Source organism: Sorex fumeus, unplaced genomic scaffold (genome assembly GCF_029834395.1).
Source record: "Sorex fumeus unplaced genomic scaffold, SorFum_2.1 ptg000008l, whole genome shotgun sequence".
Classification (NCBI taxonomy): Eukaryota; Metazoa; Chordata; class Mammalia; order Eulipotyphla; family Soricidae; genus Sorex; species Sorex fumeus.
In genome coordinates, this window is record NW_026606065.1 from 62,709,304 (window position 1) to 62,725,514 (window position 16,211).

A 16,211-nucleotide genomic window follows, 5' to 3' on the forward strand; every position below is an offset into this window, starting at 1 on the left:
CTCTCCTAGGGCCATCTCGATCTCAGACTACAGTGCTCAGGCCAGATAGTCTTTCCCACCACTAGCAGGATCCTAGTCTCGTCGTTACCTTTGGATCATGACAGCATTTGTCTATGATCGAACTCTTAATTTATAGTTAAGTATCGTGGCACTTTGGCCTGGCCCATTTCACTGCCAGGGTAGCTCACCGCTTGCCCTGGGTCCATTCAGTCCCTCGTCGGGACCCTGCTTTTGGGGTGTTAGGAACTAAGGGCAACTGAGGCTTAAGTCGAGAAAGCAGATGCCCGGGAGTGAATAATATTCAAAGCCAATCAAATCCTAAGTTACAAAGCATAATGTTAATGGTTTTTCTGTACCTATACAAAAAGGATATTGCTTTAAAGTAAACTGTTCATAAGGCATAAGGAGAGGAGAAAGGCAATATTTCACTCATACATATAAAATCATGGATTTCTGGGAAACTGATTTTACAAATTAACAAAGTCTGATTAAGGGGAAAGCTGATTAACTGGGTGGGGAGGAGAGCATAGGGAAGACTATTTACAGATAAACACAATGGAAGTGGAAGTGCTTCAGGAGTACTGTGATGGGTGTAACCAGATTGATGGGTGTAACCAGATAAACCTAAGCTTCTTGTGGAAGGACAAAGCAATGTTACCCTACAGTATGTTATTTGGTAAGATAGTATATAAGTGAAAAATAATGTAAAAATCACTTTCTGTGATATATCAGCATTTGGAATCATAAATAAGTTGTTTGAATCAGGATACTTCTTGTATTAAGTACATCAAATGCAAAGTAAATACAAAGATATGAAGAATTTGTTTAAAACCTGCTTATTGTTTTTTCTTAACTCATAAGTGAATGTTTGGATGCTTTCTGAACAATTAACTACTCAGAACATAAATGTAGTAAAAAGTCAATTAACACAAAATGTTTTAAAGGTTGTTATGTATAATGAGTTTAGTTGTAAAATTTAGTGTCTGACATTAATAAATCCCAATCATCTATAATGGGAGGTATATTTTTACTAACCCTGACAAATTAAGTATGATTATTAGACTATAGATTATTCTAAAACCATTAGATAAAATTTGCATTTAAACACAATGACATTTTATCAGAAATTCATATCAATAGAGTGGGATATTGACAAACATAAAATTGAAAAAAGTCCAGGGTCTTCTATCTTCTTATATTAGACAGTCCTATATTAATTTCAAGAAGCGAGAATAATACTCCTATTGTCTCATGCATTCCATTTTCTTCTTTTGTTAATTTTATTTTAACTAAAGTTGTCCTTACCTAATTTTCTACTACAAGACATATTCTTAATTTTACTACAAATATCTGTTGGCTTACAAGCATAAAATGGATTTCTAAGAAGTTAACCAAATTAATTTTATTTACACATATTTCACTTTAAAAAATTGATTTCATTATTATTAGAGATATCAGAATTTAGCATAATTTTAATATTTATATATTTGCCATTAAAAACTGCATCATCATGATAATAACACAACTAAAGTTCCAAAATCTTTCCATTACTAATATTTGGCTACTTCTAGCCCACCTTGTCTCTCCTCACCATCAGTCTGGCTTTGTAGTCTTAGTTCTGAGTCCAACAACTTATTTTCATGGACACTATGTATTCCTTTATTTTGTTTTTTTTTCTTTTTGAATTAATTAAATAAATTTATTTATTGAATCACTGGAGGATAACACTCTTTTGTCCTTCCTCAGGTAGCTTAGGTTTGTCAGGTCACACCCATCTAAGGACACTGAACTTGTATTGTAAGCAATGTCCTTTCTGTGTGGACACAGGAAGACAGTTAATATTATGCTTTGTAACTTGGGAGTTGAATGACTCCGAATAATATTTACTCCTGGGCATCTGATCTTGGCTCAGTTGCCCTTAGTTCCTAGCACCCCAAAAGCAGGGTCCCGACGAGGGACTGAATGGACCCAGGGCAAGCGGTGAGCTACCCTGGCAGTGAAATGGGCTAGGCCAAAGAGCCACGATACTCAACTATAAGTTGAGGGCATGATCATGGACAAATCCTGTCATGATCCAAAAGTAAGTAATGACGAGACTAGGACCCTGCTGGAGCTAGGAAGATTAACCTGGCCTGAGGACTGCGAAATGTATAGTGAGATGTTCTCAAGAAGAACCACACTAAATTTATATCTCTTACTGTGCACATACAGAATGACATTGCTAGAAATATTAGAAGTAGATTTATTACAACTATTTAAGTAGATTACTAACTGAGGGAAGAACACACCCTTCTTGGGACCCCTTGGGCGGATCTCCTAGTAATCTGAAGTAATCTCTGTAGATGAGATTTTATCCTTGAGTTAATCTCCTGGAGGAGTGGTCTTACCTCTCTTTGTTGATTCGTCAGTATTCAACCCACCTTTATGTCACCGCCTTATGTGACTGCTATATAAACTAAGACGTAAGCTTGGAGAGGAGAATCAGAAGCAAGAGAGCTCGGGCTCCAGAGATCCAGAGTCAGAGCCAGAAGGAGAGAGGTTCCAAGATTGGGGCCCAGGAGAGGAGAGAGAAAGACAGGAGTGAAGAGGATTGGAATAAACTACTATTGATATAGACTGGCTTGGCCCTCGTTTCTTCTTCCGTCTGCCCTTGGCCAACAGCCGTTCTGATCCAGGCTACACACAGCGGCTCAAGAGTACCGAATGCAGGCGGTGAGACAGTGTCATCCTGTGAGCCCGTGAACACACAAACTTCGGTGTGATAAGATTTTACAAATCACCATAAGAACAGTTACAAAGCTTTTGGGTTTTATGACTGTGAAGTCATACAATGATTAAAGATCCATCCCTTCACCAGTGCACATTTTCTACCACCAAAACCCCAGTATACCCCCATCTCACACCCTTCCCCCACCCATGTGAGAGATGATTTACACATTACTGTCTCTCTACTTTGATTACATTCAATATTTCGACACCAGACCCACCATTATTTTCTGGGATTTCCCCCCAACATTCAAACCTGCTGAAAGGCAACATTAGACAATTTCTTTTCTATTGCTGATTATGAATAGCATACAATTTTGTAATTCTGAAATTTTAATAATGAAATCTGGAAGGATTTCTGCCAAAAGCCGCTGGGTTCTGAGATTCATTTGCGTTTGTGTCTCTGGGATCATGGCCATTAAGTAGCTTAATCAATACCCGGAGGAGACATTTGTGGCCAGCAACTAGGGTTCTCATTGGGGTGGGGGAGGGCAAGGGCCAGCTCCAACCCATCTCATGAGGCCCCATGTGTTTTGCCACTGCTGGCCCAAACCAGACAGTTTAATGGGCTCTGGAGGATGGCAGCCACAGAGCAGCCAGGGGGTTGTTTTGTTTTTAATGTTTAACATATCTATGCATGAGATCACCTAGAAGTTGTCATCTTCTTTCTTATTTTTTTACATGTTATACTATAGTTTCACACAAGCTGTAATAAAAGTTAAGATTTATCTTTTCTTATAGAAGAATAAATGATTTATCACTATGTATGTATCCTATGACTTCTTATCCACCCATATGCTGTTTTGTACTTGAATTATTTCTAACTCTTGGATTTTGTAAGTCGTACTAAAAAGAGCATAGATACAGTATATCTTTTGAGTAAATATTTCTGTATTCTTGGGAGAGATGCCAAGGAGTGGAGTTTCTGGGACTAAGGATAGGTATAACTTATGTTTTAAGAAGTCTCTATACTGTTTTAAAAAGAGGCTGAGCCAGTTGATAATCCAACGGAAATGAATGACTTTCTTTTTTCCAGTACAGCCCCTTACACTGGCTGTTTCTGAGCTTTTTGCCATTATCACTGGTATGTAATGATACCGTATTGTCCTTTTGACATGTGTTTCTCTGGTAATCAGTGACAAAAACTCATTTTTGAGAAATCATGTGTTCAGCTCCTTTCCACAGTTTTCAAAAAAAAATTTTAGCTTTGCTTTAAGTTCTCTATATATCTTGGAACTAGCCTTTTGCCAAAGTGTGTAAATATTTTCTACCTTTAAGTATGGTAACAATTTTATTTTACTCATCATTTCATTTATAGAGTAATAACTTTCTTATTTGACAACATTCATTTAATTATTTTTAATCTTGTTTTGTCAAAGGGGTCAAATGATTGAAGACCTCTTTGAAATAAATATATGAAAATTTCTCCTAATATTTCATTTGATGTTTATGGAGTTGAATTAATATCAAGGTATTTAATCCATTTTGAATTAGTTTTGTCCATGGTATGAGATAGGGGTTCAATTTAATTTTTGTATATGATATCAGTTTTTTTTCAACATGATTTGTTTAAGAAGCTTTTCTTGCTCCTAACTCTTTTGAATTTAAATGAACATACATGCAACTGAGGGGTTACTTCTGGACTCTTGTCTGTAATGTTGGCCTAAAGTCAGATTTTTATTCTAGTACAATAATGTTTAGATTAGCTTTATTGTATAGTTTATGTTAAATTGAATACAGCCATATTACTTTTTTCTTCTCACAATCATTTTCGTTTTTCTGGGATTTTTAGTGTTTTCCATGCACATTTGAGTAGTATGCTATCTATTTTTTGGAGAATTATGTTGTAGTTTTGAGAATGACTGCAGCAACTTTGTACAATGTATTGTGTAGGATGGTCATTTTAACAATATTAAAATGTCTAATTCATGACGGTTAACTATCATACCTCTGCTCTCTCTGTATATGTATATCTATATATCTATATATATAGAAAGAGATAGATATACAGATAGATATTTATATATGTGAAACATTTTTGTTAAAAAAACTTAGAGATGTGAGAGAGGAGTGAGAGGATTTACATCTCAAAGGGATGCGATATTCATTCCCTTGGGCTACTTCAGGGCTAAGCAATTTCTTTTCAAGTTTCATTATTTCCTCAAAGTTCATTCTTAGGACCAAATACTTACCTGCCTGAAAACCTGTCTTCATAACTTTTCTTAGTGACAAATGGCCACAGATCCATTTGTAGGGAAATAAAATCTCATGTTAACATAGTATTAAATGAGTCCAAAGCAATAGTTTATTCAGTCTTAGTTGTCTTTTCTGAAAGAAAAAGCAGATGAACAACTTTTAAAAACAATAGGCCATGAAAGAGAAAAGATTTTTCTGGACCTAGGAGGCAGAGTGTTTAAAGATACAGGAATATAATAACTGTCGCATAAGTTTTTCTTCCTTTCTTGTGAATGCTTATTTAAAAAAAGGGTTAGTTTCTACTTTCACCAGTTACCTGTAGATAATTTTCAAAGTTAATAAGTGTAATACCTTAGGTTTTAGTGTTCTTTCTTCTTTTGCTTTATTCACCAACTATCATATACTTTATTTTTAAGCTATCAACAGAAATAATTTAATAATACAAAGACATTGCCAGAAGTTAAATACTATTAAAACAGAAGCAAAAATAGATATAAGCAAAGCAAAGAGTTTGAGGAAACATACTTAAGAAGATTCGGAGAGCCCAGCAAGCTACCGAGAGTATTCGATATGCCAGACACAGTAACAACAAAAATCTCCAATGGAGACGTTACTGGGCCCGCTCAAGCAAATCGACGATCAACGGGAGGGCCTTTACTTACTTTATTTACTTAAGAAGATAGTTTTAAAAATCAATGACACCTATTTCAAGAGCATAAAAATAGTATTCAACATGCTTTTAAGTTGACAAAAGTTTAAACAAAGACATGGATCACTAAAACTAAGTTGAGAACAGTTATCTTCTAAACAACTCTGAAAACGGAAAGTGCAAATTCTTCTTAAAAATACTTTGGTGGTATATACAAGAAGTCCTTAACATTTCTAACTAAACAAAACCCAGCAATTCCACTCACTCTACCTTAAAAATAATTAAAATATTTATTAGAGAATGAAAGAAAATGTCTATAAAATATATACACCTATAAGTGACAGAGCTATGGCACAGATATTTAGGTACTTCTAAAGTTTTAAGTCTTTCTTGGTTTCATAGCAAAACTTAGGTCCACATTCTTTCAAAGTCTGATCACTGAATTATATAAATGGAGCTAGTTTTATCCTGGAGAGGTGAACCTAATTCCATTAAGTTTTATAACAGTGGGAGTGCTTGAGATAACCAGATGAGGTCCCTTCTATTTTTGCAAAGTTGACTGAAGGAGGATCAAGTTTTGAATATTTTTAGTAAGAAAGACCCAACTGAATTTCTGTTAGGAATTTAAAGTCTACAGAATTGTTTTATTCCCCAAAGGACCACCAATTACTGTCTAATTTAAGATGCATGGGTTTAAAAGTAACTTCCTTGTGATGTTTGGATAGAGATGGGCCCTCAGGAGCAAATATTTATTTCATAAATTTAACTTTTTGTTTGGCGACTTGTGCCTTAGAAGAGGAGATTTTATATCCTCATATCTCGAGCAAGCTTAACACCTCTATAGATTTCTACAAAAATTCATGTTATTGAAGCAGTTTCTCTCCACATTTACTTTACCAAATGGTTTGCTTTAGTAAACATGGCTAGTATTTTGATAAATACAGCAAGATTAATGATTCATCTATTTAGGGTATCCATTTATTTGCTGAGCAGTCCTGGGGACTTGCTAAGGATAGAACAGGTGACTTTTAAATTAATAAACACTATAATACCTTTACTTTCACATCGGGCTTGGCAAAGATGTGAAGATCATGTGACCAGCATAGTGAGCTGGAGACAGCTTTGGGTCTCTCTTCTAAGAGTGCACTAGCATGCAGGTGTCTATTCCATCCCCCTTCATGGTTGGGAGAGATCCTGGTTTACAGGACTTTTCCTTGATGCTGAAGCACTGATCTTAGATTTGGATACTTCTTGTTTCCCATAGCAAAGGAATGTTCAATTATTCCTTGAGCTTCCCTTCCTTTAGGGTCTCTCAGGGGTTTGCAGGTCACAGGTAAAATTAACTGTTGATATTGAAATTATTCTTGTTAGTCCATCTGATCCTTTTGGACTCTGTTTCTGTGAAAGAGGATTTTGAGGTCCCAGGGCTGGTTCTTGAGATTTTCTATTTGTATTTGGTGCAGACCCTACCATATAGAGGAGATACCTCCTTTCTACATTTAAGCAAGCAAACATTATTGCCAAATAATATTAAACACATATACTAAAGTTGTCAAGAAGGGAGAAAAAATGTTTTCTACCTTATATCAATTTTAAAGTTTCTTAGGTACTTGCTGCTTTTGTACATAATTATAAATAGTATTATTTTTAAACTTTTTCTCTTTTTTGTTCATTGCCTGTAGAAATGCAAAAAAAAAATTATATGTTGATATTGAGACCTGCTACTTTACTGGCTTGATGAAAAAGCTCTTTGTGGAGTCTGTGATATCCTATGTATATATTTTTTTAATTTGTAAATAATAGTAGTTGAAATAGTTCTGCAGTTGGATCCATTTAACTCAGTTTTCTTGTCTAATTGTTATGTTTAGAACTTGAATGTTGTGTTGAAAAATAATGGCAAAAATCAACATCATTATTTTTTGTCTGGTCTTAGAGTGTACACTTTCAGTTGTACCATAATAATAATAACCATATTATTATTTACCATAATAATAAATGTGGGTTAATAAATAATAAATTGTACCATAATAATAATTACCATATTATTATTTACCATAATAATAAATGTGGGTTTGTATGTATGGCCTTTACTATATTGAGATGATTTTTCCTACCCCTATTTTGCTTAGTTGTCTTGTTATAAATGTGTATTGAATTTTTTCAAAGCTTTCTCTGAATCAAATGATATGATCATATAATTTTTTTATCTTTTTTGTTAATGTGCATATCACATTGATTTGCATATATTGAACTGTTCTTTTATCTCTGGAATGAACTCCATTTGTTCATGGTACATGATTTTTTGGATGTATTATGAAATTGGGTATGCTGCAATTTTGTTCAGGATATTTTAATTTTTTTCAACACGAATATTAGTCTGTAATTTTCACCTTGGTAGCTTCTCTGTTAACTTTTGATATCAGGGTGATGTTGGAATCATAGAAACCAGTAAGAAGAACTGGAGGTTTTTTCTGCAAAACCATTGTTGATAAAAAGTCATATTGCAAATAATACGTATATACTTTAATGAGCATAATTTTAATCAAGTATCTAGTAAGCTTTGCATATGTTCTTTGTCAATCACTTGTTTTTAAATATTTTAACCACCTAGCAATAATACATATTAAAAGTACATAAAAGGCAAAAATAAAAAGAATAAAGTTGGCATATATAGTTCTTGAAACTTTTCTTTATCCTTCTTTCATTAGAAGGAAACATGAAGTAGAAAGTAAACAAAGACTTACTATACATTTCATAAATCATTAATGCTTTCAACTTCAAAAATGTGAAGATTATAAAATTTTATTACACTGAAGATTTAATACATGAAACTTAATATCAAATAGCTAAAGATAGTACAACAATCATAAATCTCCATATTGAAATATTCTTATGTTTAGTACTGATGTTGTGCTCTGAATTTTGTTTTTTTTTTTTATTTCTGGGTGAGTCACAACTAAAAGAGAGATCTGTGAGGCCCTCATCTAAAATATGCAGAAATATCTAAGGAAGTATAAATAGTGAAATAATTTTCATTGAAATAATTTTTTCTCATTATAGGATACCTTTCACATAGAAAGTATATTGTGTGTAATAGAACATGACTAAATTAACACAAATAAAAAATTGGTATTTTTTGAAATACCTAAAAAAATCATGACTGAAAACAAGTAAAATTATGCCCTCAACCTTCAGGACTGATATGCACCTGGGATTCGTAGATAGCCTATAGAATGATAGTTTTATTCTACTTTCAAAACATCTCTTTCTGTTTGTATACACAAATTTCCATGAATGCTGTCTCCAAATAGACAATGTTCGTTGTGGAATTAAGAGTTTTTGGTTGTCTAAGAAGCTATTGAGTGAGCCAATAGAAGTGGTGAGTAAGTAACTCTTTTGTTTTATTGAATGTCTAAACAACCCAAGGTAGTGATTTTTCACTTTTGATTTATAATTTTCCACTCAATCTGCACCTCAATACTTCTTATTTCACCTAACTTTCCCAAGGAAATCTTGTTCTTTTCTGACAGCTCAACTGTATTTGGATATGGTGAAAAAGAAAGGTTTAGGGAATAGGAATTAAAGCAAAAAAATGAATAAAATAATGACATATTACATTATTTTTAAAAGGACAAATATGTCAAGCAATCAAGATAACTTTATATGTGAATAGCAGAGCGTGCTGCCAAAAAAAAATTACCAAGAGGTTTGAAACCCTAAAGAAGAGTGAGAAAAATTAAAATAATTTATAATTAGTGCCTAATTTATGTCAGGTACTATTTAAGGTCTTTAACTAATCCCTCTACCCCATTTAATGATTGTGACTACTTCGTGAAGAACTATGTAATTTTAAATAAAGATTTCAGGAAGAATGATTAATTAAGTTGTCTGAACTCATACAGCTTTTAGAGGGTAAAGCTATGATTCAAATCTAAATGCCTTTAATTTCAGTTTTATACCATTTTCAAAGCTTTATAGAAAGAGTGTTAGAAGTAAGAACATGACAAAAATGCTAGAATGACATCTGGAAAGTTATATAAAGGAATTGAGAAATGGGCATAGCAATAAGCAACAATCAGGATATTATGAAGAATTCATCAGGGAAATTAGAGAACGGCAAGAAAATACACAAATAATTTCAATATTTTACTTAACTGAAACCAGTTCCTCCATAAAACAAGATCTATTTTTATTTAAGAAATTTTGGGGTTGTAACTTAATGTTGCCACCTCTTAGTATGCATGGCACCATTTGCTGTCCATCTACTCTGGGCATGACTGTGTGACTATTTGATATTTAGGATAATTTTTTACATGTACTTTGTACTGGGTAGTCTTCTATAATTTTCCTATTAGCTTTCCTGGATCAGAGGGCTGGCATCAATATATACTCATTCAATTCTTGTCTCATTGTTTCCTTTTCACTCCCTCTTTAGGTAAATTGCACATTGAGCAGTAAACAGAGGGGAAAATATGATTCTGATGTAAATGCTCTTCCTAATGACATGATTTGCTCACAGTCTCATTATTTTGTGAATAATAATGACAGCTAATTTAAACTTAATGCACAGGCAATTTCTTTGAATATCCACACAGATAGCTTTAGAAAGTCAATGATCTCAAAGCTGAGGTACAATTTCTAGTACAATTTAGAGAGTTTTCAGTTCACTGATGTAACATAGAAGGGCAAAAAATTTTTTTGGCAAGCAGTTATAGAAACATAAATGAAGAGGTATTTTAATCCATAATGTGTATGAATGTTTCAATATTTCTGTGCAATTATTTCTATGCAATTTGAGTATTAAGCATTCATTCATTCATTCATCATCCTGTTATTCGTCGATTGCCTTGAGCAGGCCCCAGTAACGTCTCTTTCATCCTAGCCCTGAGATTATATTCAAGGCTCTTTAGGAGAATGAGACCCATCATTGTTACTGGTATTTGGCATATTGGGTACGCCACGGGGAGTTTGCCAGACTCTGCCCTGTGGGCAGGCTACATTCGATAGCCTGCAAGTTTGTCCAAAGTAGGAATGAGATAATAAGATGTCATAAAAAGATGTTCTGATAAGATGTCGCGTGGAGTATTAAGCATATTAAATACAAACATAAGCACTTATGTGCATAAAATAATATATTTCTTTTTACATTTTAAACTACCTTTGAGTGATAGCACAGCGGTAGGGCGTTCGCCTTACAAGCGGCCAACATGGCCGACCCGAGTTCGATTCCTCCGCCCCTCTCGGAGAGCCCGACAAGCTACCGAGAGTATTTGATATGCCAGACACAGTAACAACAAAGTCTCCAATGGAGACGTTACTGGGCCCGCTCGAGCAAATCGACGATCAACGGGAGGGCCTTTACCTTTACCTTTAACTACCTTTATATGCTTTTGAAAATATGCTTAATTCAAAATTTCTTCTTAATTTGTTTTTGGGCCACAGCCAGTTCTGCTAATGCTGACTCCTGCCTCTGGGCTCAGTAAAAAATACTGGTAGGCTTGGGGACCATATGGGGTGTCAGAGTTTGACCCTGGATATGTCGTGTGCAAGACAGTTGCCCTGCATACTGCACTATTTATGGCCTTCTATTAAAATTAAAATATTTTACATGATATCATTGGAATTTAGTGTTTTAAACTAAATAATACATTTAGTATTAGCTATGTTATATCATTAACAATGTAGAGGTACTTTTTAAAAGATTTCCTATCATTATCATTTCATAAACATTTCATTAGATTCACATTATGTAGTACTGCACTGCACTGTCCTCCCATTGTTCATCAATTTGCTGTAGTGGGCCCAGAAACGTCTCCATTGTGAGACTTGTTGTTACTGTGTTTGGCATATAGAATACGTCACAGGTAGCTAAAATACAATTAATACCATGTATATTATTCTTTTTATTTTTCCTGATCAATTTTTTCTTTGAGTAATAAAGGCTTAGCACTAAAAAATTTCTAATCAATGGGAATTATCATATTATAACACTTTATAGCGAATTGCTCAAAAAGTGGAGTATTTGGTTACTTGGGTCCTGGAATAAATAGGAGAAACAAAACACTAGATGTGGAAAAAATTTTTACTTTTATGAAAAATCTAAATAAGGTAAAACAAAATATGGTATCAAGTGAATTTGAATGTAGTTTTTCCTGCTTTAGTCTTTCCTCCTTTTAGATAACAGCTAAGTTGTGCAACTACTGCTACACTGTTAGCATCCAATATAAAGTGGATCACTACTCTCACACACACTATTCAAAATTGCCTAATAAAACGCCAAATACAGTTATAGGTTCCTTCTAATGCTTTCTTTATGAGACCCTCAAGTACTTATCATGTGTACTGTCCTATTTGCAATTAGTAATAAACCTACATGTTCACCAGGGTGTGTGTTTCTGATAGTCTTTGGCTAGAAAACTTTAACCAAAATTCCTATTTAAAACATATAAGAATCATTTTAGCTTCACTTTGAAAATATATAAACCAAAATTTAAAGAAAATATGGAAGTAATATGAAGTATAAAAAGATATTTAGAAAAAGAAACTGCATGAAATTGTTTTACTATTCTTCTCTGCTCTATACAGATCATTTTAATTTGGTATGCAACAGATATCAGCAGGTCCTCTATTAATTTATCTTTTAAATCTTCCTTCCCATAAAAAGATAAGCATTGCATTTATTTTCCTACTTGTTTTCCTCCAAGTTCATTGGCTATAACTGTTATTTGACTTTGTGTACTGCCCATATATTTTGGGAGAAATGGTTCACTTGAAAGATTTCCTATCTTGGTAGCCATGAATTTTTAGCTCTAGGGAAGTCATGTGGTTAGATGCACAAGAAATGTTGGGAGAAGGAGAAAACAATTAGGTCTTCCTTCACATGAACTATGCATTTATGTTGATGACAGAAATGCTAAATATCAATCAATAAGGAACCATTAATTCAGGAGACACTTTATAATCATCTCCAAATTATACTCTAAATTCGAATTTCACAGGATAAGAGGAGACAAACAGAAACACAAACACAAAAATAAGTATCTTTAAGTTCTCATAATTGAGTTATAAAAAACTTCTACTAGTTCTACCAGAATCAGTGTTAAGAAAATATGCAATTTTGTAGAGAAGGGACCCTTATGACAAAGGTAGATTCAAATGATCACTCTGGATAGGAGCTGCGTGCTGAAAGTAGGTAAAGGAACAAACATGTTAACCTCTCAGTATCTGTGTTGCCGTGCCCAGATGTGGAGAGAGAGAGAGATAGAGAGAGAGACAGAGAGAGAGAGAGAGAGAGAGAGAGAGAGAGAGATAGGAAGAGAGAAAGTAGGAAAGTGTCTGCCATAGAGCCATAGAGCCATAGAGGCAGGCTTGGGGAGAGGAGATAGTTGGAGGGAAATAGGGGTCATTGGTGGTAGGAAATGGACACTGGTGGAGGGATGAATGTTGGATCATTATATGACTGAAACCTAACTGTGAACAGCTTTGTAACTGTGTATCTCATGCTGACTCAATTAAAAAATTAAAAATAAAATAAAACATCCCTTCAGGCAAAAAATTAAATAAAATAAAAAAATTTTCTTAAAAAAAGATAATACCCAATTTATATTGTTGGAAACTCTAAAGCTCTTTTTATAACTTTGTTTGTTTTAGGACCTTATCCATCGTACCTTGGTAATGTTACCATTTTGGTGCTTGGGGTATTGCGTAGTGCCAGGGATTGAAACTGGACCTAATTCATGCAAAACATACTACAACCCACTGAGTTATTTCTATGGCTTTGAAAGACCTTTATTTTTGTAAATGGCAATACAAAATAGGTCACAAAGTCAAAACTTTTCTGCAATTAATAGTATCAACTCCATTTTTATTATTCAATATGCAAATGACAAAAATAACGTTATTAATTAGCTCAGTTTATTCTACTTCATATATATTGCACAGGATGGTATTCAACTTTTAAAGGAACATGAAAAATCTCTAGATTAATGACACATTATGTGTGCACCAATTTGTAACTGAACATTTCTGTGAATGATCCTTTTTTCTTTAGTGGAAACAGTACCATGTCAATGAGTAATTTGTCTAATGATTGATATAAAACTTTAATAAGATTGTTTTCATTAGTGTACATATGTCAAAAAAGTCACTGTCACTGTCACTGTCCTCCTGTCATTCATCGATTTGGTCGAGCGGGCCCAGTAATGCCTCCATCATGAGACTTGTTGTTATTGTGTTTGGCACATCCAATACATCACGGGTAGCTTACCAGGCACTGCCGTGGGGGCGAGATACCCTTGGTACCTTGCTGGACTCTCCGGGAGGGGCGGAGGAATCGAACTCAGGTCGTCCATGTTGGCTGCGTGCAAGGCAAACGCCCTACCGCTGTGCTTCCGCTCCAGCCATGTTTACTATATTTAGACTGGAGTGATAGCATTTAGGGTGCTTGCCTCGCACACGCTGACCAGGCTGACCAGAGTTCGATTCTTCCACCCCTCTCGAAGAGCCCGGCAAGCTACCGAGAGTATCTCACCCACATAGCAAAGCCTGGCAAGCTACCCGTGATGTATTTGATATGCCAAGTACTGTAATAACAAGTCTCACAATGGAAACGTTTCTGGGCCTGCTCGAGCAAATCAATGAACAGTGGGAGGACAGTCAGTGCTACTGTATTTAGGAAGTTAGGAAACAAAGAGGTTTAAAGTCAACTAAACACAATTAAGTCTTTTGTGTCCCTTAGCCAATACTTAAATATACTGAGCAATTACTTAAATACAATTTTGCTCATGTATGTATATCTTTGCAATCATGCCTCCAAAACCCTGTGATATTATAAACCATTAATTATAAATAATCATATTGTTAGATTCTTAACATGAAAAATTGTTATCTAACTTCTTTTGTAAAAGTAGTAGTTCAGAATGGTATATCTATAATATTATATAGTATATAAGTAAATATAATTATTAGTTACAGATGTAAACCATGAGCTACTAATAACAAATGTCATATTTGTTAGAAAATCCAAAATAGTCATGACCACAGTGATGTCAAACAGTATGACCTTACATTGATATGGCAATTCAGTATTGTATAGTTACTTAGGCAGGAAGAAAATTTAAAACATCCTTATATGACCTGGCAATCATACTGCTTAGTACTTATTCAAGGAATTCAGAAACTTTTGCACACATAAAAAGCTGCACATGTATTTATATCAGTTTTAAAAAAATAGTTTCCAAAACTTAATAGCAAGCAGCATGCTTGTCAGTATGTGTATGGATAAAGTGACACACTCAAACAACTGAATGTTATTCACACTGAAAAAGAAATATTTATCTATCATAAAAGACTGGGGGAATACAATAGGTAGTAAGAGAACCAGTCAATATAAAATATATTCAAACAATATGATTCCAGTTTATAACTCTCTGGGAGAAATATATATATGGGATATATATATATATTTGCATATATATCTGTCACTGTCACTGTACTCTCATTTTTCATTGATTTGCTTGAGCAGGCCCAGTGACATTGTGAGACTTGCTGTTACTGTGTTTGGTATATCAAATACGTTATGGGCAGCTTGCCAGGCTTTGCTGTGCGGCAAAATACTCTCGGTAGCTTGCCGGGCTCTCCAAGAGGGGTGAGGAGTCAAAGGCACAGGAATCGAACTCGCGTCAGCCGGGTCAGTCGCATTCAAGGCAAATGCCCTATGGTCTGTGCTATGGCTCCGGCTCCATAGATATAGATATAGATATAGATATAGATATAGATATAGATATAGATCATTACTCTTTATCTAACACAATTTACATGATTTTTAAAAGAAATACCTACATAAATTATTCTAAAAGGGAATAATTTTAAACACTTATGAACTTCTGTAAATACCCTTCTTTGTTTCTAGCCTAATAAGGAAGCAAAATAATTTTGACAAATACAAAATGAGACAGTGCATGTCCCAGTCTGGCACAGTTAACTTTTTTAATTTTTATAGTCACCCAAAGTAAGCATAGTTCATCAGTTAGCAAGAATACATGAGACTGATTCACAGTAATTCAGATGAGAAAGTTCAGAACCTATTATAGACTTTGATACTTTAAGTAGGGTTCTCATTTTTCAAGTGACTCAAAATCAGTAAAACTGTACTGCAAACACATGATTGGTTATGTAATTTTGAGCAAATTGAATCTTAAAGAAAATATATATAAATCCAGATAGAAATCTCTAGATAAGTATACTTTCATTTTCAGACAGAAGTGGAACCAAGTAACTTTTTGTTTGTTTTAAGTATCCATTGAATTTCATTTGAGATAGTGAGTATCAGAGTATCCTATTTTATTCATTTTCTTATTTATCTTTCTCTCTCATCTGTTGTTGCTCTTTTCATATTTAGCAGAACATCAAAATTATTTTGCTTTCTTGGATACACTGAAAATTTGAAAACACTTTCCATGTCACTTGTGTGCCTCTAATTATGAAAATTAAACTGCATGTTTTCCACAGACACACTATGATTTTTTTCCTTGTATGAAACACTAGTGATGTCATTATATTTATGTAAATAAATATTATACAAACTGGTAATATAATGGTG